This window comes from Tamandua tetradactyla, chromosome 21 (assembly GCF_023851605.1).
Source record: "Tamandua tetradactyla isolate mTamTet1 chromosome 21, mTamTet1.pri, whole genome shotgun sequence".
NCBI lineage: Eukaryota > Metazoa > Chordata > Mammalia > Pilosa > Myrmecophagidae > Tamandua > Tamandua tetradactyla.
In genome coordinates this window covers 10,208,635-10,230,415 of record NC_135347.1, presented here as the reverse complement: position 1 = coordinate 10,230,415, position 21,781 = coordinate 10,208,635, and the positions used below count along the sequence as shown (strand labels likewise).

Below are 21,781 nucleotides of genomic sequence, written 5' to 3'. Positions count from 1 at the left end.
GGAGAAATTGAAAAAAGCAAAGGGGTCACCAGACCTAAACAGCTTTGGAAACCTGCGGGGCAAATTCCATTAGATTTCAAAGTATGAGAGTTACTCATCCTCAGGGCTTTAGAAAGCAGCAGTCTCACCCTTTCCAAGGCTTATGCAGTGGCCCACCTGTCTCTGAATGCAGCCTTGGGGGACACTGGGGAGACCACCACCTTTTTCTCAGCATCACCCTCACCAAGCATCAGGGTGGCACCCAGGATCCCTGCCATCTTTAGGACACATGCTCAACCCTTCAAGAACAAAGTGATGGCAGCCAGGCTCTCCCCAATCCCCACGAAATGTGCTCCACCCTCTCCAAGGCCTGGGGCATAATTGTTCCTGAACAACAAGGTGGAAAGCCTATCCTCAGCCTCTCCAAGTGCATGGGTGGGTCTGCTCTCCTGGTCTGAGGTTTCTTGGCTTCAGACCTTAGCTTCCATGGTTCTGCCTCCAAAGTTATTTTTTCTTCAATTTGTCCCTTTTGTGTCCCTTAGTCCAGACTGGCAATGGTTCTGTTTATACAGACCTCACAACACTTTTGCTGGTTTTCTATGCAGTACACTGGGATCATGCCCATCAGACAAAAGGACTTTCCACAAATCCTTCCTGAAAAACTCCATCTCAAATCCTTGCTTGTCCTGTAATGGCTGACTGTTTCCATGCTTGGTCAAATCCTCACGTGGACCTACTCTTTGGGGCCTCCTTTTTTGGAAGCCCTGAATTTTCCAAAACATCAGTTTCTGGTTTCTTTGTATCCAAGAACTCAGTTTTCAACTTATCTCTTTCCTCTTGTATCTTATTTTAAACTGCAAGGAGTGGCCAGACTTCATTTTCCACACTTAGTTTGGAAACTTCTGCTAAATTTGTAAGTTCATCACTCTCAAATTCTACCTTCCATCCACAAAGAATGCCTTCCTTCCAGATTGGAATGACACATTCATCATTTCTGTCTAAAGCTTCATCAGAGGTATCTTTAGAGCCCACATTTCTATCAATAGTCTTTTCAAAGCATTCTAGGCCTTCTCTATCAAGCTCCCCACAATTCTTCCAGAGTCTTCCCCTTATCCATTTAAAAAGCTGTTCCAGGAGCATGGTGGAGATGCCCAACAGCTGACTAGAGGCTGCTGGTGCCCAGTGAGGGCAAAGGTGGCCTGCAGGCAGTGAAAGGCTGGGTCCTGTGGGCCTCATGTGAGCAGAGGCCCCCCAACCCCTGTCCACCACCATCACCATCACACACCCTTAGCTGCCATTGGCTGTGCCTGGGCACCTGTTGTGCCATCCTCAGGTCCATGTCCAAGGGGCCAGTGAGGGAACACCAATAGGATGGTGGCAGTGCCAGCATGAAAGTAACGGTGTGTTTTGGGAGGACCCAGCTGGTCGTGCTATGCAGAGATGGCAACAGGAAAGTTTTCAACCTCATCCAGCAAGCAGGAACCCCCTACAGGAAGGCCATTGCCAAGGATGCAAACTACTGGATTAAGGTACATCAATTGGAACATGGAGATGGAGGAATACCGCATTCTCTGTGATGTAGCAGATGATAAAGACAGACTGGGAGCGGTGTTTGATGAGCAAGAGTCACATCATGGAGGTGATGGCACCAGCGCCAACTCTACCGGCACCCAGAGTGCAGAGATACTTGGCAGTGAGCTTGGCACCAACAATGCTTCAGTCGTTTAGCCTTATCAAGCAATAAGTGAAATTGAGGTCACACCTTCCATTCTTTGTGAAAATATGCCTCTTCATGTCCGATGAAGCAGTGACCCAGCTTTAATTGGCATCTCAACTTCTGCAGTGATAATAATTTTTCCTCTGAAGAACCATCACAGGAGATTCCCACACAGTGGTCCACAACTTCTGGCTTCCCCAAGCAAAACACTGCTGGTAGCCCAAAAACCTGTGATAGAAAGAAAGATGAAAACTACAGAAACCTCCCACAGGATACTAGTACCTGGTCTAACCAATTTCAGAGAGGCAATGCTCGCTTATCCCTCAGCGCCAGTCATCACGTGGTGGACAAGTGGTTGGAGAAGCAAGAACAGGACGAGGATGGGAAAGAAGAAATCAATAGTGATGTTGAACCAGTTGGACATGTTGACACTGGACTGGAGAATATATTCACCTTTTCTCTGGATGATATGGTAAAGCTGATACAAGTCCACAACAACCGGTGGGCTTTTGGAATCCATACAATGCCTTTCAATGCTCAAGGTGGCAGAACCCTGGAGTTATTAGTAAAACGATTGGAGAAAGGTAGTAAAGCTGAACAAGAAAAGCTTTTTCATGCAAACAATTGCATCAAGATTAATGATGGCGACTTTCAAAATAGAAGATTTGAACAAGCACAACATATGTTTTCACCAAGCCACACAAACACCCCTCATTTGGTTCCATGTGTCTCCGGCAACAAATAAAGAGCACTACAAACAACCCTCCCAAAATGAGAATAGTTACTATTCCAGTCACTTAGGCCCTGATAACCAGTATACTAATAACCTAGTGCAGGACACCAGGCTCTGCAGAGGGTTACCACCTGAAGGGTCCACCAGAACAGGTGGGCTCACATCCATGACTACCTCACAGCACCAACCCCACTGGAAAACTGCCATCCACCCTGGCTCCAGCCCTGAAAAATGTATTTAACACAAATGTGAGCAGTAGTTATAACACCAGAAAAATAGCCATGCAGCTAATATCCAGCTGAAGAAAAGTACAGACGGTTTGGGATTTAGCATCACCTCCCGAGATGTAACAGTAGGTGATTCAGCTCCAATTTATGTGAAAAACATCCTCCCAAGAGGAGCTGTCATTCAAGATGGCAAGCCTAAGGCAGGAGATAGACTTGTAGAGGTAAATGGGGGTAGATTTAGCAGGCAAATCCCAAGAGGAAGTTGTCTCCCTGCTGAAAAGTACCAAGATGGAAGGGACTGTGAGCTTTCTGATCTTTCACTGGGAAGACATCTTCTCCCCACAGGAACTGAAAGCATAAGATGAGGTTATTTTTTCTCACACTTGATGGCACCAGGGAATTGCTGACATTTGAAGTTCAACTTAATGATTCAGGATGAGCTAGTCTTGGTATCAGTGTCAAAGGTAACCCAGCCAAAAGAGAACCATACAGATCTGGGAATCTTTGTCAAGCTCATCATTAATGAATGAGCAGCCTCTAAAGATGGAAGGCTTTGGGTGAATGATCAACTGATAGCAGTAAATGGAACATCCCTGTTGGGAAAAACAAACCAACATGCCATGGAAACACTAAGAAAGTCTATGTCTACCAAAGGAAACAAACAAGGAATGATCCAGCTTACTGTAGCTAGTGGAATAAGCAAGTGTAATGAGCTAATGCTACCTGGGAACTCCCCTGGACCTGAGCTGCCCAGTGATACAGTGTTGGATGATGGGGAACAAAGAATTTCCCATTCCCTCTTCAGAGGGATTGAGGGGCCTAATGACTTTCTCTTAAGAAATACTGCACTCAAAAGGATAATGGGAACATAGGACTTGCCATACTGAATCAGACCATTGATCTACCAGTTCCTATAACCTGCATTCTGCCTCTAATACCTGATGCTTCAGAGGAAGACAAAAAAACTAAAACCAAACAGACAAAAACAACCCTAAAACTCAGCTAATGACCTTTTGAAATGTTGAATATATGGATTGAGGATTCCTTCATTTTCTTCATAGACTATTGCCCTGGTTTTATTAGCCATAGTGGAATCAGTTCTCTATAAGCTTGCATTTAAGCTGACATGGTTTCTCCTTCTGTCTCCTAGAGATGTAATGAATTTTTAAAGCTCCTGATGTTTCCCTTGCAGCAATACCTGGCCTTTCTGCTCAGTGGCTCTGTGCTTTTTGTTATACTCTGTGGGCCATTTGCTTTGGGTAATGGGTGACAGACTCATTACTGTCTGTTGTAGGCCAAAGTGATGTTGAATGATTTTGATATTTTAAGACAATTTTTTTATGTATTGTGTTGGAAATGAGGGATCCCTGAAGGCTTTATCTTGAGTAATGCACATGCTTAATTTGACTTATCTTCCTTTTGACAAATCTTGGAATTCCTCAATCTTTTTCAGTACCTATTCCACTACTATGGGCCCTAAGAAACAAATGTTTATGAAGTTAGTTCCCATTTAAATGAGAAATCCTATAATCATTTAACCCTTGCAAGAGAAAATACCAAAGCAGGGTAACAAAGATATTAGAGTGTCAAATTACCACTAGCCTAAATGAATAGCAGTTTTATTTATTGATTTGCACAGTATTTGGGTGCATGGAAATTTCTCAGATAGGCATTGTTTGGATAATAATTGTCTTCTGTATGCTTAGAATAACCCCTGTATCCACTTCATGATCTGCTGTGATTAACAGAGAATGTTAAATTGATATGCCCTCTGAATAAGTTGAGAACAGATGAATCTTATGGAAACAGGGAATTTTCACATGGAATATTCCTCATGTAGTACTGTAGACAAAAAAGGGATTTTTAGGCTTTCTGACCTACTTCGATGGGTACACATCCCAAAAGAGAGAGACTTCTGAAAAATAGATCGAAAAGGGGAGAGATGTTAGAATTGGAAGGATGTTATCATCCACACTTTCCCACTTAATAGATGAAAAAATTAAGGGCCAAGATCCCATGATGATCTGTTCTATTTGTTTAATATTATTTACTATTTTAAAGAATAGCGTTGCTGGGGAATGCTAATATCACACCATTATGTTAGTGACACCCATTCTTAATTAACATCAATTTTTAAGACTCCACATGATTAAGCAAAAGGCTTTTAGTCAGTTTCTAGAACCTACTCCATCCTGGCCACCCTGTGATCTAAATATCAAAGAAGTTAATCCTTGAAAGCAACCTTTGTAAACCATGAACTCTAACCTACTTATCTTGTCTTCAGGAAATAATGGGCAAAAGGAATTAAGTGCCTTGACTGAAGCCACACACAACTTCTTTGTCTCTGAACCAAAATTAGGACCTATGTTTTCTGTACTGATAGTCCCACATGACTCAAAAATGAGTGGTCCCTGTAGCTTTCAGTGGAATCAATCATAGTTGTGAGCCAAAGCAAGATTTCTCTAAATGTCATCTGTCCTGGGTGACTTTCCACTACTATTGATTTTAGAAGGGTAGTCCTGAATATTCATCAAAATGTAATGTGCTCTTCCTCTATATAATATATTTTTCTTACATGGAAAATATTTTAGCTATACTATCTTAGCTAATAATAATGATGATAGGTGTAGCTAATAAAACCAACATGCTGGCTTCACCAACTGCATTACAAGTGGACATTGGGAGCATGGAAACTTAAATTTTTATCTAACTTTTTTAACTGAAGAATTTTTCTGTTTAAAGCAAAACCATAATCTGTTGTATCATCTTTAAAATTTAATAGTAACATTGCTACCTTCATGCTTTTGCCATGAGTTTAAAAATAATTATGTTCATAATATTTTCATCTTGTTAGATATCCAATATAGATAAATGGAACATTAATATTTTTCAGCATAAGTCCAATCACTGGTAAAAATTTTCTCATTTCATCTGTTTCTAGTGTCTTGAATGGTGTTGCATGCGATGTAACTCTATCAATAAGTCAATGTTTAGTAAACAAATGAACAAAAAAAGCTGTTCCAATATGCTTGGTATTTGCAAACAGCAGTAGCACCCCACTTCTCTGGTACCAAAATCTGTGTTAGTTTGCAAGCTGCTGGAATGCAATACACCAGAACTGGAATGGCTTTTAAAAAGAGAAATTTAATAAGTTACAAGTTTACAGTTCTAAGCCAATTAAATTGTCTAAACGAAGGCATCCAGGGAAAGATAACTTAATTCAAGGAAGGCCAGTGGGTCAAGAACACCTCTGTCAGCTGGGTAGTCATGTGACTGGCATCTGCTGGTCCCTTGCTCCTGAACTTTGTTGCTTTCAGACTCTTTTTCTGTGGGAGTTCCTCACTTTGTTTCTTCAAGGTTGGTTTCATCTTGTGGTTTCCCTTGGCTCTAAGTTCTGGTTAGCTTAACATCTCATGGCAATGTCTGTTGGGCTCCATGCATCTCAGACATCTGTGTCTCTGTTATGCAAATGTTGGCATCTGTATCAGCTCTGCTCTGAAGTTTCTGTTGGCTCTGTCATTTCTGTCTCTCTCTAAAATGTTTCCTCTTTTAAAGGATTCCAGTAGACTAATCAAGACCCATCTGGAATGAGTGGAGTCACATCTCCATCTAATCAAAGGTAACAGCCACAATTGGACATATCACCTCTCCGTGGAGATACTATAATCAAAATTTAGACCTACAATGTTGAATTAGGATTAAAAGAAATGGCTGCTCCCACAGGATTAGATTCCAGATTAAAACATGGCTTTTCTGGGGTGCATAATACTTTAAAACCAGCACATTCTCCTTCTAGATAATCTATGATAATTATACCCAGAAACTAACCCTAACATGACATGTATTATGATGACATGTTTCTGAATCCACTCTAAAATAAAGCAGCTCTAACCAGTGATGGAAAATGATCAAGATATTGATATTAGTTTTGTCTTCTGAAGGTTAGGAATACATTTTAGGTACAACCCCTTAAAGAAGGTGGTGCCCTGGAGCTGGGCACTGATGGAAATTCTGATATAAACTTGAGAGTTGCAGCAGACCCTGTTGTAAAAAAGGAAGAATGCCTATTTGGTGAAAAGGAGACATGGAGACATGCTTTAAGAACGAAATGAGTTTTAGTCTAACAATTATCAAACCTTATGAATTCTTCCTATTTATACTTGACCTCCTTTGACTTCAAATTTATAACACACTTCAATTTTTAAATATTTGCCAGGTAAATGAACAATTTACATATATTATATAATTTAATACTTGTAAAAATATTCTGAAAATAGGCATTATTATCCCCATGTTGTACATAAAGAAATAGAGATACCTGACCTCTTCAATTTGAGAATCTAGTAAGGAACAAAATTTCAACCCAGTGGGAGTTTGACCAGGTTCAATGGTTAAAGAAGACTCAAAGGACCCAAAATGGCAATGCTTACAAATCTACAGTTTACTACAAGGGTATAATACAGCTATAGCATTAAAGTAAGGATGCCCATCATAGCCAAAGGCTCTCTCACAACAAGGGGCCTCAAGAGTCCATTACACGCTCCTCCTGTCTTCCTTCTGTAAGGGCCAGAGCAGGTTGCACTTGTTCTCTGGGAACCCCTGACATGCACGGAACACCTTGGAAATAGGGAGTTCAGAAGGGAGTCTGAGGTGGGTTCATTGAGAATCATTGTTTGGATGGTCGGGTACACATATGCCTTTTACATAACCAGGCCCAACAGCAATGATTCTGTTGCAATCTGCAACACTCTGCAGCAACAATTATGCTGATCCTCTGGGTATAAATCATTAAGCTTACTATTATTGGTTTCACTGTTTTCAATAAACAATGTTGACAAGCTAGTACAAACTCTGAATTCCAGTCTCAGAATTCCAAAATGATGCCATTAATTACTACATTTCAAGTCTTCACCAAGGATCAGAGCTGTGGGTGTACATTCCTTACTTCATTTGGGTGGTGAGTAATACCAAGTCAACACACTTTCAGCCCACTTCATACTGCTTCCTAAAATGAATACCATTAGAGGAAGTCTTAGGTTTAAAGTATCATTTCCAGGAAATCCCTTCTAATGTTTAATCCTATAAAGCAGGATCAGCAAAACATTAAATCACTGGCTATCATGGAGACCTTAGCAAGATTTGTTTCCAGATGGACAAATAGAAGAGAAGTTCCTGAAGCAATGGGATTTAGGGATGGGTAGGGAAGTGGGGAATTTCTGGACGTGAAAGAAGGCAGCTATGTGCTGGAGAGAGTGGCCTTAACCCAGAGATAGAATTTGCACTTTGGAGGCCTGCAGGATGCAAAGAGCTGCACAGGGAGCCTTCTACTTTTGGATTCTGTTTAATTTCCTATAATTTAGTTCTACAAGTGAATTCTTTACTCAAAGTAATCTTTCCCAATACCACACATGCATAAACAAATGTATTAATTACATGCATCTTATAAGCACACGTCTTAGGCCAGTCCCTATTGCATTAATTATTCAAGACCAGTTTTCTGATAGAGTAATTCAACTTGTTCACTCAGAATTTGGAGATATTTTTATTTTTCTCAAACCCTTGTGTATAGATATTGGAAAGACAAACAAAAATATTTTGTTCCTTTTTGCTTGTTATTATAACACTTTTTATTTATTATTTATATTATTTAATATATACTATATATATCATTTATTTAATAAGCACAATTTATTATATAAATTTTGTCTTGTTTTGCTTGATATTTTATTAAAATGAGCATGGCTTTAATATTTTTATGATTATTAAAGTAATATATATTCAATTCTAGTTTTAGAGGTCCACATACATTCATTGAAATTTGCTTTTTCCCCAAACCTCCCTCAAACCAGATTAAAACGAATTTTTTTAAAGACATAAACATATAAGGCAGGATGAAGAGGAGGGGAAGCAATAAAACATGGATGCCAGCCAGAAGATGGATTTATGGTGACTGACTGAGCAGTCAAAAGAAAGCTGAAACATAGTCTACTAGAGGAGCAAACGGGAAAAGAACCTTATTTACACCAAAGAATTCTTTCAGGCTCAGGATCTGGCAGAATTCAATACTTATGAAATTAGGGAAGAATGGAAGAGGGTGTACAAATAAAAGGCTGCAGGAAAGCAGAAGGAGATTAATAAGTAGATCCTCTAATCCATGTTGCTGAGCAACTGCCCTTCCCCCCATTTCAGCAGAAATTTGTGATTTCTGAGGTTCTCTGGCTGGAGGGGTGCCAGCTACAGTTGATTATAAGTGATACCTATCTATAATTTCAGACTGTGTGTCTGTTTACATTCTCAATCCTAAAAGAAAACATTTACTTCACTTCCAGAATTCCAGCAACCAGATTGTTATCCTTCAAGCAGGACATTGGAAGGCTATTCTCAAAAGAATGTTTTCAGCCCAAGAGGAAAAAACCTAGGGATTTCCTCCATAAATGGTCCACCCATATCACCTGACAGTAAAACATAATGTCAACAAGCCCCATGCATGGGCTCACAGCTTTCAACCAGCATTTTGGAGCTCTACTCTTAACCACTAGCAGTCAAGGATAATCAGACATTGGAGAAAAGCTCTAACCTGAAAGCAGAGACCAAACGAGCTTACGCTGTTGTTCTTCCTTCAAGAACAATTTTGAGGAAACAGACATGATGAAAGAAATGAAGGGAAGAAAATCTTTAATTATTTTCATTAGCATACTCAAAGAGAAGCAAGAAGATACTAGAATGCAAACTGGGTACTATATAAAAGAGATCCAGAATTTAAAAATAAATTTGCATATTAAAGGGTGTGATGGCAAAAATGAAAAAATAGTTGAAGCATCATTAGATCAAGAAGAGAAAACTTCCTAAAAGAGTAGAGCCAAAGAAAATGATATAGAAAATAGATATTAAAAGATAAGGGAATTAGGAGGAATACTTGCTGAGTGCAACTTTCAAATAAAAAGTTTTCCAAATAGAGGGAAAGAAATTGCCAATAGTATCATTAAAAAACTTTCCTAAAATTGAAGAACCTGAGTTGCCAGATTAAAATGGCCCATTGAATATCTAGCACAGTAGATAAAAAGAGAATAATATTAAAGCATACCTTAGTTTTCATAATAATGGTCACAAAGAGAAAATTCTATATGGTTCTGGTAGAGTCAGGAAGAGTGCAAAAGTATGCATCACATAGACAGTATCAGGAATCACAATGGCTTTGAACTTCTCAATAGCCATCCTGAAAGCAAGTATACATAAAAGAAATGCCTCAAAATTCTGAAGGATAATGATTTCCAAAATAGAGTTCTATACCCAGCCAAATTATCATTCGAGTATAGCAGTAAGATAAAGACATTTTCCCACTTCAAAGATCTTTTAAAAAATGTATATCCCTTATACTCTTTCTCGAAAAGATACTGGAGGATGTGTGCTAGCACAACATGAAAGAGACCATTAAAAGATATGTGATGGCTAAGTTCATGTGTAAACTTGGCCAGGTTATGATGGCCAGTTGTTTGGTCAAACAGGCAATGGCCTAATTGTTGTTGTGAGAATATTTCATGGATTTAAATCATCAGTAAGTTGACTGTATCTATGGTTGATTTACTCTACAACACACTAAGTCAATTACCTTAGTCTCATCCAGTCATGGAAGTCCTTAAAGGAAGAACTGATGATTTAAGCAGTGAGAAGGAAGAATGCCCATCTTTATTTCAGCCAGCCAGCTTCTTCTAGGGCCTGCCCTATGGAATTCAGACTTGAATTCACAGTCGTATGAGCCAATTCCTATAATAAATTTCATAATATTTTCATTATCTATGTACATATTTATCCTGTAGCTCTGTTTCCTTACAGAACCCTGACTGGTACAATGCCCATCCCAAGAGAGAGGAAAGAAGCAAAAGGAACCCGCAGAACACAGATGAGTGGCCAAGGGTGCCGCTATGCACAAGCCTAGAGGACATCCAGTCCAGGCTGGGGTTGTGTGATACAAGAGATATTGGGGGTTCTAATCATAGGCCAATTTTCCTGAGGACAAATGCCTAGATAAATGCTTAGATGAAACTGGCCTATATTCTTATCTGTGTGCATTGTTTGCCTTGATTATGTGCTGATAAAGCTGTTTCTCTCCCCTCAACATCCTGTATCCTGAAGTGACTAAGTTCATTCATTTCAGCTTCAACAGAATTGTTCTGCCTTTACATGTTCCTGAAAGGAGGAAGTAGGCCATGGTGACCTTAAAAGAAGAAAACGGAAAGATGTACATTTCTATTGGGTGTTCAGTACCAGCCTGCTAGATGCCCCATTTTCCCAAGACTTAATTCAAACCTTGTAGATGGATCTTTCCCAGAAAGGACTCCTGGAAACTATAAAGATTCCTGAGGCCATGAATCAGAGACCATCCAGTCTCTCTTCTCCTGAGGGTCCTCATCTAAATATAATAGATTCGTTCTTCCTACCTGATTTTTCCAGACCAAGCAAAAAAAAGAGAACAAAAGGTGAAAATCTCCCATAATCCAATCACACAGATATAATCTCTGGCATCACAGCAGCATCTTTTTGCTTGTGTATATGTGGTATTCTTAATCCTCTTTTTTGTTTCTTTTGTTGTTATTTTTTCATTTATCAATATATTGCGGATTTCTTTCAGGGCAAAACATATCCATCTCTTTTAATGCATTGCACACTCCATAATTTATTCAACTATCCTCAATGGACACCTTTATGTCAAGGTTTCCTCTCTTCTGAAATGGGAACAAACACATCAGTCCCTTTCTCTAGCCTCAGAAATGCAGAAACAACCAAACAGTCAAGACCTATAAAGCACTCACTAGAAGGCAAGCACTCTGGAGCTGGCTCTGTTCCATTCAGTGAGTGAGATGATTTAGTATTAGTTTCTTTTATAGTGTGATTTTATGTTTATATACTTCAGTATCCCACTTTTTTTGGTTAAAAGCTTGTGATGATATAATCCCAATAATAAATGCAGCAATTAATCTTCTCAGAAGAAAATGAAAATCTACTTTACTTTTATTGTTAGTTACTGTTTTGGGCATCCAAACAATAAGGAATGTATAAATAAAAGAGTTTAACATTTGCCTATCACCGTGTCTATTCATACATTCCCACTGCCACCTCAGTCCCAAGGTAGTTGGTGAAAACAATTTGTATATATCCTTCCACATACTTCTCTATGAAATCTGCTCTTTAAAAGAAGAGAAACTACTTGCAATACGGATTATTCTACATAGCCTCCCTGGAGGCTTCTTAGCATCAGAGATAATAAGAAACCTGATGTCAGCTAACACTTCACAGAAACACAGGGACTATATAGTAATATCCTGTTCTTAGAAGTGCCCGTAGTTCTTTTCATTTTCCTTTATATATCAATCTACCCAAATCACTATGCAACTGCACAGTTTTCTGGTAACAGATCCGTAGGGTCCAATTCTTTTGATAGAGATCATATGAATTCATTCAGGAAATGTTTTGCAGGTAATTCCCTTGAACCAATTCATACTATAGGATCCTGGGAACTGAGTTTTTTCAAACCTGTGCAGAAGAGGGGGCGGCCACTATCCACTCCCATGCCTCAGCTGGCTTCAATCAAACAGGCTCTTCCGAAACAGAGATACCCTTAACTAACAATCAGCACTTATTACAAAGTACAGCATTCACAGGGAAGCATCAATCTGCATTTTTTGCCAAGGCAGCACAATGTTCTTCTTGAGTGCTTGTTGACCTGGGACTGAGAAAACACTTGGAGCCCAGAATCATGTCCATAACCCCAATTCAAACTCTTCCAACCTCCTTGCCCTCTTTTGTTCCAACCCCCACCTCCTCCCACACATCCTTCCTGTAGTTTAATGAAAAAGGTTAAAGTATTACAAGAAGCAGAGAACCAAGAACAGTCAGCCCTAACAACATTGCCAAGCAACAAGACAATTAAGCTAGATCCAAGACTCCAGATATCAATGAGGATCATTCATGCAGTGATCAGAATGAATTCAGACAAGTTTCTTCTCTTTATAGATCAAATAACTAGAAAGAGAATTCTGTAAACTCATATGGGTTGTAAGATTACTTCCCAAATCCAACTCATTCAGTGTTTGGAAAGTTTGCACAGTGAGTAGAATGAGTCACCAGACATCTTTACGCTAGAATTTGGTGAAAAGAAGCCTAAATATTTATCACCAAGAAAATAAAACTTTATAAATATATTTTCCTAAAAATAAATGTTTAACCATTTTAAAGAGATTCAACTATCTAAAAATTTAAAAATGGAAAAGCAAGGGCATATATTAGTCTTTATTCATTGGTCAGTGTTTTTATACTGTGCCGATTTATTTGTTATTACGACCAAAATCAGATTGTGTTTTCCTAGTATTTTATCATTTCTGTGAATGGATTATTAATAATTTCTATTTCTGCCTTAGATTTATTGAATGCCATAACAGTAATATCCTCTGGTGCCATGTGAAATATGAAGCTATTAACAAATAATCAGTGAGAAAGCAGTTTAAATTTCTTTCTTTTCTGTAGAAGTTCTATATCAGGGCACATTCCCCTTCATCAAAAGGACGCAGCTTTTACCACCATACAATGCTAGTGAATATACTATATTGTTTATTGATGATTGCCTAGTCTTAATTTTGTTTTCAAATTGAACACTGTAAGTTTCCATTTATTCAAAATTTTTTTCTTCTGCAGAAAAAAATATAAAACTTTTCAGAATCATTATCAGGTATATTTTAATTACATTCTGATAGTCTGAATCAAGTTGAATAAACCTCTCTTCCACAACATACAAGTACTTGAAGGACAGAGACCATGTCTTAGTCACATGGCCAGTACCTATCAAGGCTTTGGGCTCATAGTAAACAGCTAATAACAGCATGTTAAATGAATAAAATTAAATCAGTGAATGAATGGACTTTAAAATATTACAAGAACAATGTAACCTTTTATATATTTTATTCAGGACTGAACAGATTTCTGATAGAATGTGGGTTTTCAAAGTCAATGCCAACATTTTGCAGATGTCTAATGTACATATTCATTCATTTGTTTATCTATTTCCATGTTATAGAGGGACTAAACATTTTCTGCAACCAGACTTTAGCTACCAATACCTTCTAGATAGGATAGAATAATTTACATACTTAGGAAAATAATGTATGTTCCTTTTGCAATGATCATATAAGTGAATCCAGAAAAAGCAGGTGACCCACCCCACCTCAGTACCAGATAGGAGTAATAAAGGCAGTCCTTATCTGCCTGAATGTCTCAGATTCTAGGAGGATTAGAGAAGCCAATGTATCTGGTGAGACAAGCCAACTTCATTGGAATCTCAAAGCCATTATGATGGATAATTGTGATAATTGTTTAGTCTGTTAGTCTAGTGGCAAGACAGGCAAGTAATTGAGTAATAAGGTAGCATTTAGAAGGGTAAAGTAGCTACTGGCCCAGATGTTTTGGGGTTGAAAATTGATTCTTAGAGCTGGATCCTGGAACAAAAGAATGAAGTGGAAGTCAGTGCAGAGTTTGTGGTAGAAGAGGCACACTCAAAGGCTCAGAGACCAGGGCAAGCCTGGATTAAGAGTCTAGGCAATCATGAGTTCCTCAGTAAACAGGAGCAGAGAGGGAAAGCCAGTTCTGTGATGCTGTTGACCAGGGCCAATCATGGGGGGCTTTGAAAATCACACTAAAGAGCCTAGACCATCCTTTAGGTGAAAATGGATCAGTGAAGGATTCCAAATAAGGGTATGTCAAAATAATTTGCATGGGGACAACCAAATCAATAGGCTGAGCCCTTGATCTTGGATTTTGCTCCTATGAAACTTATTCCTGCAAAATATAGCCTAAACCTACTTAAAATTAGGCCTGAGAGTCACTCCCAGAGAACCTCTTTTGTTGCTCAGATGTGGCCTTTCTCTCTAAGCCAACACAGCAAAAACTCACTGCCCTCCCTGCTACACAGGGCATGACTCCCAGGGGTGTAAATCTCCCTGGAAATATGGGACAGAAATACTGAGATGAGCTGGGACCTGGTATCAAGGGATTGAGAAAATCTTCTTGATCAAAAAGGGGAAGAGAGAAATGAGACAAAATAAAGTGTCAGTGGCTGAGAGATTTCAAACAGAGTTAAGAGGTTATCCTGGAGGTTATTTTTATGCATTATGTAGATATTTCTTTTTAGTTTATGGTGTATTGGCATAGTTGAAGGGAAGTACCTGAACTGTAGAGCTGTGTTCCAATAGCCTTGTTTCCTGAAGATGGTTGTATAATGATATGGCTTTTTACAATGTGATTGCAAAAACCTTGTATCTGATGCTGCTTTTATTTAGGGTATGGACAGAAAAAATAGGGTATGGAGAAAAAAATATGTAGGAAAAAACATATAATAGGGGAAACAAAGGTTAAAATAAATTGGGTAAATGGAAATACTAGTGCATTTCTTTTTCTGGAGTGATGCAAATGTTCAAAAAAATGATCATGGTGATGAACACACAACTATGTGATGATATTGTGAACCATTGATTGTACACCATGAATGGGATGTTTGTATGTTAAGAATGTTTGTGCATTTGTATGTAGTTTTATTAATAAAAATATTTTTTTAAATGATCAATCTCCATCTGAGGACAAAAACTATGTGAAGACTACACTGGTAAGGGCCAGACAAGAAACTACTTTCCCCTTCATTTGGGGAGGTTATTGCAGTTACATAGGCAATAAGTTTTGAAGACCTTAACAAATACCCACTGCTAACCTATAGGTATTGTGAGGGTTCACTCAGATATTTGCCAAGTATATTTGCTGCACCATGGGATTCTCATTTTCGAACACTTCCATGTACCTAAAAATACTGGTCACTCTAGTAACTGGGATATCTGTAGGCATGAAAACAATTTTCAAGTTTAACTAAAATAAGTTAAACTTTAAAAAAGTCATGCCTATCATTCTCATGCTCATTTTTTTTTACAATAGTTTCATTAGCATCCATCTCAAACTTTATTTCTGGTCAGAAACAATGCATGACTAGAAAGTGTTGTGCACTATTTGATGTGAAAAAATAAAATGGTAATTTTGTTTAGCTCTTTCTAGCATTAATAGATTTCAATTGAATTTTATAAAAGCTCAGATTGACTACTTGAAGTAAAATAATTCAAATTATACACAGTCAGAAAAATAATAACTTTATTTTCTATAACTGTTAAAATCATTTACTCGGTTCCTGAACAAATCAGACAGTAAATTATATCATAGGCTATATAATTAGGAGCCCTGCATACCATTGCTGCAGGTATTACTTATTAATACACAAAGATGTTTTTCAGTGCATCTAATAAAAAGCCAGGTAGTGAACATTGCAGGGCACTTGTTTTATTTAGTATATAAATGTATCAGTGTACATAAAATAAGCACTGTAATTACATTAAGCAACCACTGAGAATTACTGCAGCACAGACTCATCTATATCTAGTTTTTTTTTCAAGCACTGCAATGATTGCTATACAGTCCTAAGAAAGCATGTGGCAAAAACTAAGATTGAAAGCCCGTTCCTGAAATGTTTGTGCTGTGCCTTTTACTAAATTTTTTTAACAATTTTACTTTTTTAAAAAATTTTTCTCTTTCATTCTGTTCAGAGAGAGAGAAAGCCTACCTTTTGCCAGTGCTATAATCTCAAGGAGAAATGGGGGGTTATTTTCAAATAAGATGTAGATTAATTGCATTTTGAGTCAAGAAATAAAAAACATAAATTTCCAGTAGAAATATTTAGCAAGTTAGTGAGCTTAGACAGAACAAGGCTCACTATACCCATAAGCAGAAATAATAACTGCTTTTTTAAAATCAAGGTCCCTGGTTGTTGTTTTTCCTTCCCTATTAACTGTATAATAATCTTTGACATTATTCTATTTATAAAATAAATAATTGAATGATGGGAACAATAGAGACTGAAAAAGAGCTAGAAGGTTGTTGACTCATACCAGTTATGCTACATGAATTGACACTCATAAATACTTCAGAATCCTAAGTATAGAATAACAGTCAGAGTAAAATGATTATTTTCTGGAATAATCAATGCAGAAAGTGTGAAGTTACTTAGAATTCCCCTAAATTCTGCATGATGTAAAAATAGATGACGTTCTAGTTTGCTAACTGCCAGAATGTAATAAAATGAAAATGGAAAGGCTTTTAAAAGGGGAATGTAATAAATTGCTAATTTACAGTTCTAAGGCCATGAAAATGTTCCAGTTAAAACAAGTCTATAGAAATGTCCAAGCTAAGGCATCCAAGGAAAGATATATTTGTTCAAGAAGGCCAATAACATTCAGTGTTTCTCTCTGAGTGAAAAGGCACATGGTGAACATGGTGGCATCTGCTGGGCTTCTCTCCAGGCCTCTTGTTTCATGAAGCTTCCTGGGAGGCATTTTCTTTCTTCCTCTCCAAAAGTCACTGGCTGGTGGACTCTCTGCTTCATGGTTCTGTGGCATTCCAAAGCTTTCTTCAAAATACTTCTTCTTTTATAGGATTCCAATAAACTAATCAAGACCCATGCAGAATAGGTGAAGACCCATCTCCATCTAATCAAGTTTAATAATCACAACTGATTGAGTCACATCTCTGTGAAGATAACCTAATCAACTTTGCAACCTATAGTACTGAATAGGGATTAGAAAAAACCATTGCTCCCATAAGATTGATTAGGATTAAAACATGGCTTTTCCAGGGTATATAAATCCTTTCAAACCAGCACAAATGATAAGGGAATAGAGGAAAGTACAAAAAGAAATCAGAAAATGACAAAAGAAAAGTTAAGCAGGAAAGCAGGAGAGACTAGGAAAAAAATAAAGATGAAGAAAGGAAAAAAACAAACTACAGAGAGAAAGCCCATTTTTTAAAACTTTTTTACCATAAAGTATAACATATATACAAAGCAAAGAATTTAAAGAGCAATAGTTTTCAAAGCATTCTTCAACAAGTAGTTACAGGACAGATCCAAGGGTTTGTCATGGGCTATCAAGTACCACAATCAACTTTTTCTCTTTCTTTTTTGTGAAAAACAACATATATACAATAAAGGAATAAATTTCAAACCGCAGCACCACAATGAGTTGTAGAACATATTTCAGAGTTTGACATGGGTTACAGTTCCACAATTTTAGATTTTTACTTCTAGCTGTTCTAAAATACTGGAGACTAAAAGAGATGTCAATTTAATGATTCAGCAATCATTTCCATTTGTTAAATCTTATCTTCTCTATATAACTCCACCATCACCTTTGGTCTTTCTATCCCTCTCTTTAGGGGTGTTTGGGCTATGGCCATTGTAATTTTTTCATGTTGGAAGGTCTGTCACTAATATGGGTAGGGAGATGGAACTCTCTGATGTTCTGGGGAGGCTGGACCCTATAGGTTTCAGGACTTATCTGGTCCAGGGACCCATCTGGAGGTTGCAGGTTTCTGGAAGTTAATTCTTTAGTTCTGTTCAAGTGCACAGAACCTTTTTGGAATCTGATCTACTGCCCTAGGTGTTCTTTAGAATTGGTTGTAATGGTCCTGGTTGGGGTTTGGCAGGTTATGTATGATAGGTAGCAATGTCTAACTGAAGCTTGCGTCAAAGCAACGTCCAGAGTAGCCAGTCTCTCGACTCTATTTGAACTCTCCCTGCCACTAATACTTTATTAATTATACTTCTTTTCCCCCTTTTGGTCAGGATAGAGTTGTTGATCCCATAGTGTCAGGGCCACATTCATCCCTGGGAGTCCTCTCCCACATCACCAGGGAGACTTTCACCCCTGGATATCATGTCCCATGAAGGCAGGAAGGCAATGATTTCACTTGCAGAGTTGGCTTAGAGAAAGCGAGCCCACATCTGAGCAACAAAAGAGGTCCTCCAGAAGGAACTCTTAGGCATGCCTATAGGTAGTCTAAGCTTCTCCACTACCTACATAAGCCTCACAAGAGCAAGCCTCAAGATGAAGGGCATGGCCTATTGATTTGGGTTTCCCTAAAGTTTAACATAGTATCCAGGATTTCCTGATGGTAAAGTTTAATGGTTTCCATATTTAGAAAGTCCAATTTTATTTATCATTTTCTTCTCTACAAAGCTAAAAGTGTTCTAAGTGAACGTGTTTACTATTTTTTACTTTATCTAAAAAGAATGAGAAAGACAAATTCTGCTTTCTGGAAGCCCATGATGCAACGAAGGAAGGAGACAAATATTATACCATGGTACCATTATAAGCAAAAATTTATTACCCAAAATTAAAAAGTATCAATTCTGGAATGAAAATGAACCTGACGAGAACTTCTTAATGGATACACTTCGGAAGAATGAAGCCAATAATTGCACACTATTGTCATCTGAAATGAAACTGGGCATTGTCAGTAATTGTTTTCTTAATATTCTTATATACAAACTCCTCTATCACATGTATACTGCATATATTGCTATGATATATTCACAGAAAGGAAACCTGGCTCTTTTTTTCATCTACTGAACTATATGTACTGCTTTATCTATATATCTTTTTTAGGGAATACATTTTGTTTTTGCATGGAGAGGCACCAGGAATCGAACCCAGGTCTCCGGCATGGCAGGCGAGAACTCTGCCTGCTGAGCCACCATGGTCCACCCTAGGGAATATATTTTGCTTAAACTATTTTAGAATTAAACACCACTTTACAGAAGCCAACAATGGCATAAATAAAGAGAAATAAACACATAGATACACACACATATTGTTGTAGTTTGCTAGCTGCCAGAATGCAATATACCAGACATGAAACAGCTTTTAAAAGGGGGAATTTAATAAGTTGCAAGTTTACAGTTCTCAGGCCATGAAATCGTACCAATTAAAGCAAGTCTATAAAAATGTCGAAGCTAAGGCACCCAGGGAAAGACACCTGAGTTTAGAAATGATATTCAGCATTTCTCTCTCAGCTGGAAGGGCACATGTTGAATATGTGGCATTTGTTAGCTCTCTCTCCAGGCCTCTTGCTTCATGAAGCTTCCAAGGAGGCATTTTCCTTCTTCATCTCCAAAGTTCACTGGCTGGTGGACCCTGAGGTTCTCTTGTCCTTCTATCGTGGTTCTGCAGCTCTCTCCTTATTCTCAAGAAGAAACTCACTCCAAAATGTCTCCTCTTTTACAGGGTTCCAGTGAGCTAATCAAGACCCACATAGAATGGGTGGAGACACATCTCCATCTAATCAAGCTTAATACCCACAAATGATTGCATCACATCTCCATGAAGATAACCTAATCAAGTTTCCAACCTATAGTACTGAATAGGAATTAGAAGAAATCATTGCTCCCACGAGACTGATTAGGATTAAAACATGGCTTTTCTAGGTTATATAAATCCTTTCAAACTGGCACACATATGCACACATTTTTGTTTCTATTACCACTATAACAGATTAAATGGATTTTTATCAAATTTGGAGAACATATTTGGTATGGTCTAACTTAATGTATAATAAATATCTGTATAATTGTCAATTTCATTCCTTAAATAAATCCTCTATTGCTTTTCTTTAGTCTCCTTCTTCTGAAAATAAATTCTGGTAGGGAAGTCGAAAAAAAAATAGAATAAAAGAGAGAGCTTTGGATTAAAAAAAAAAATTGCCTTACCTGCATTCTCATAAAGATTTTTAAAAATAGCAATAAATGTGAAAATTTGTTTAGAAACAAGTTATACACTATTTAAAATAATGAGAATCTGCATTAAAAAGATACTTCTACAAATAAATTATCTTTAGCCTGTAAGTGTTACATGACAAAAAAAGTCACACTGAAGCATTGTCACAATTCATCCCCCGTATATCTGATATTTTCAACAATATATAATTAGTTACCTTACAAGCACAAAATAAAGGAGCTTTGCTATTTGCTTCAAGCACAGAATGATTTTTACAAATCAATTATTTCAGAAATATTTTACTAATCAATTTAAAATAATAAGTAATAATTCAAAAATTATATTGAATGTGTTCCAAACTAGAACACATTCCCACAAGTCAGCAAAACCATGCTTTTGCAATCTGTTCTTCAAGTCTCTAAAAAATAAATTGCTCCTGCATAAACAATATTTCAGTAACTGACAGACTTGGCAGCTAGGCTGAAGACACCAGGGATATTAGCAACCATGACTGATAGCAAAATTGGGGGTTGCAGAGAAAGGGAAAGGTATACATTCAAATTTAAGGACTAACTGTTGTACTTCAGATTCCCTTTAAAAATGTCAGATGACATATTGAGGTCACCATTGATTTAAAAGACATATCTGCAACGGGGCTCTTCGTCTCCTCTGATTAGCTTCAGAAAAACTACTTGGGGACATACTGGCCTACACTTTCCCTCTGTGGGCACAACACAGGTGCCCACAGCTAAATTCCTCTAAGCTCAGTGCTCCCTGTGGATGGCATGGCTAATTAGTGAAGAAAGCTGAAGGCTTAGTCCACAGGACCTAATGCCAGTCTGAAGAGCAGGGACACAGGCTTTCTAACTTTAAATCCATCAGAGCAGAACTGGAAGAGCAAGTTTTTAATGCCTTGATATAAAATCCTCAGTTTAATAGTAAGTTTCCCTCACTGCTTTTCTCTGAATTCTGTTTACTGGAACAACCTACTGAATGTCATATTTCAGTGAATTGCATGAAGAAAACTTTTCTCAAATGCAAAAGACAAATATATTCCACTTCCTGGGTAGCTTTCTCAAAACATTTTCTCAGAAATTTTTGTTGTGTAGCTTATCTTGAAAAAGTCATGGGCTCTTATTATTAAATAGAAGAGTGAAAAACAATACATTTCTCCAGCCCCCTCCCCCAAAGAAAGTATTTCCTTCTAAAAAGTGTGTAGAAATTATACTTATCTATTATCTGACTCAAAGGGGAAAGTTTAAGTTTAGTCTGTAGCAGAGACTGTTTGTTGGCCCCTTCTTCTTTTACTAATGTCCCTTGAGCTCTAACTGGGAACATGACACCTAGCCATCCTACCAGCTTTCCAGACTACAATGCTCTTATAAAGAAGGAGCCAGGGTGCATGGTGGCTCAGCGGTAGAATGCTCACCTTCCATGCAGGGGACCTGGGTTCAATTCCCAGATCTTGCATACACACAAAAAAAAGAAAGAAAAG

General features: G+C 37.8%; 1 pseudogene; it reads left to right on the top strand.

Moving 5' to 3' along the window:
- The first annotated feature begins 1,367 nt into the window (after window positions 1-1,367).
- Window positions 1,368-3,528, top strand: LOC143665271 (partitioning defective 3 homolog pseudogene; annotated as a pseudogene).
- Window positions 3,529-21,781: the final 18,253 nt, after the last annotated feature.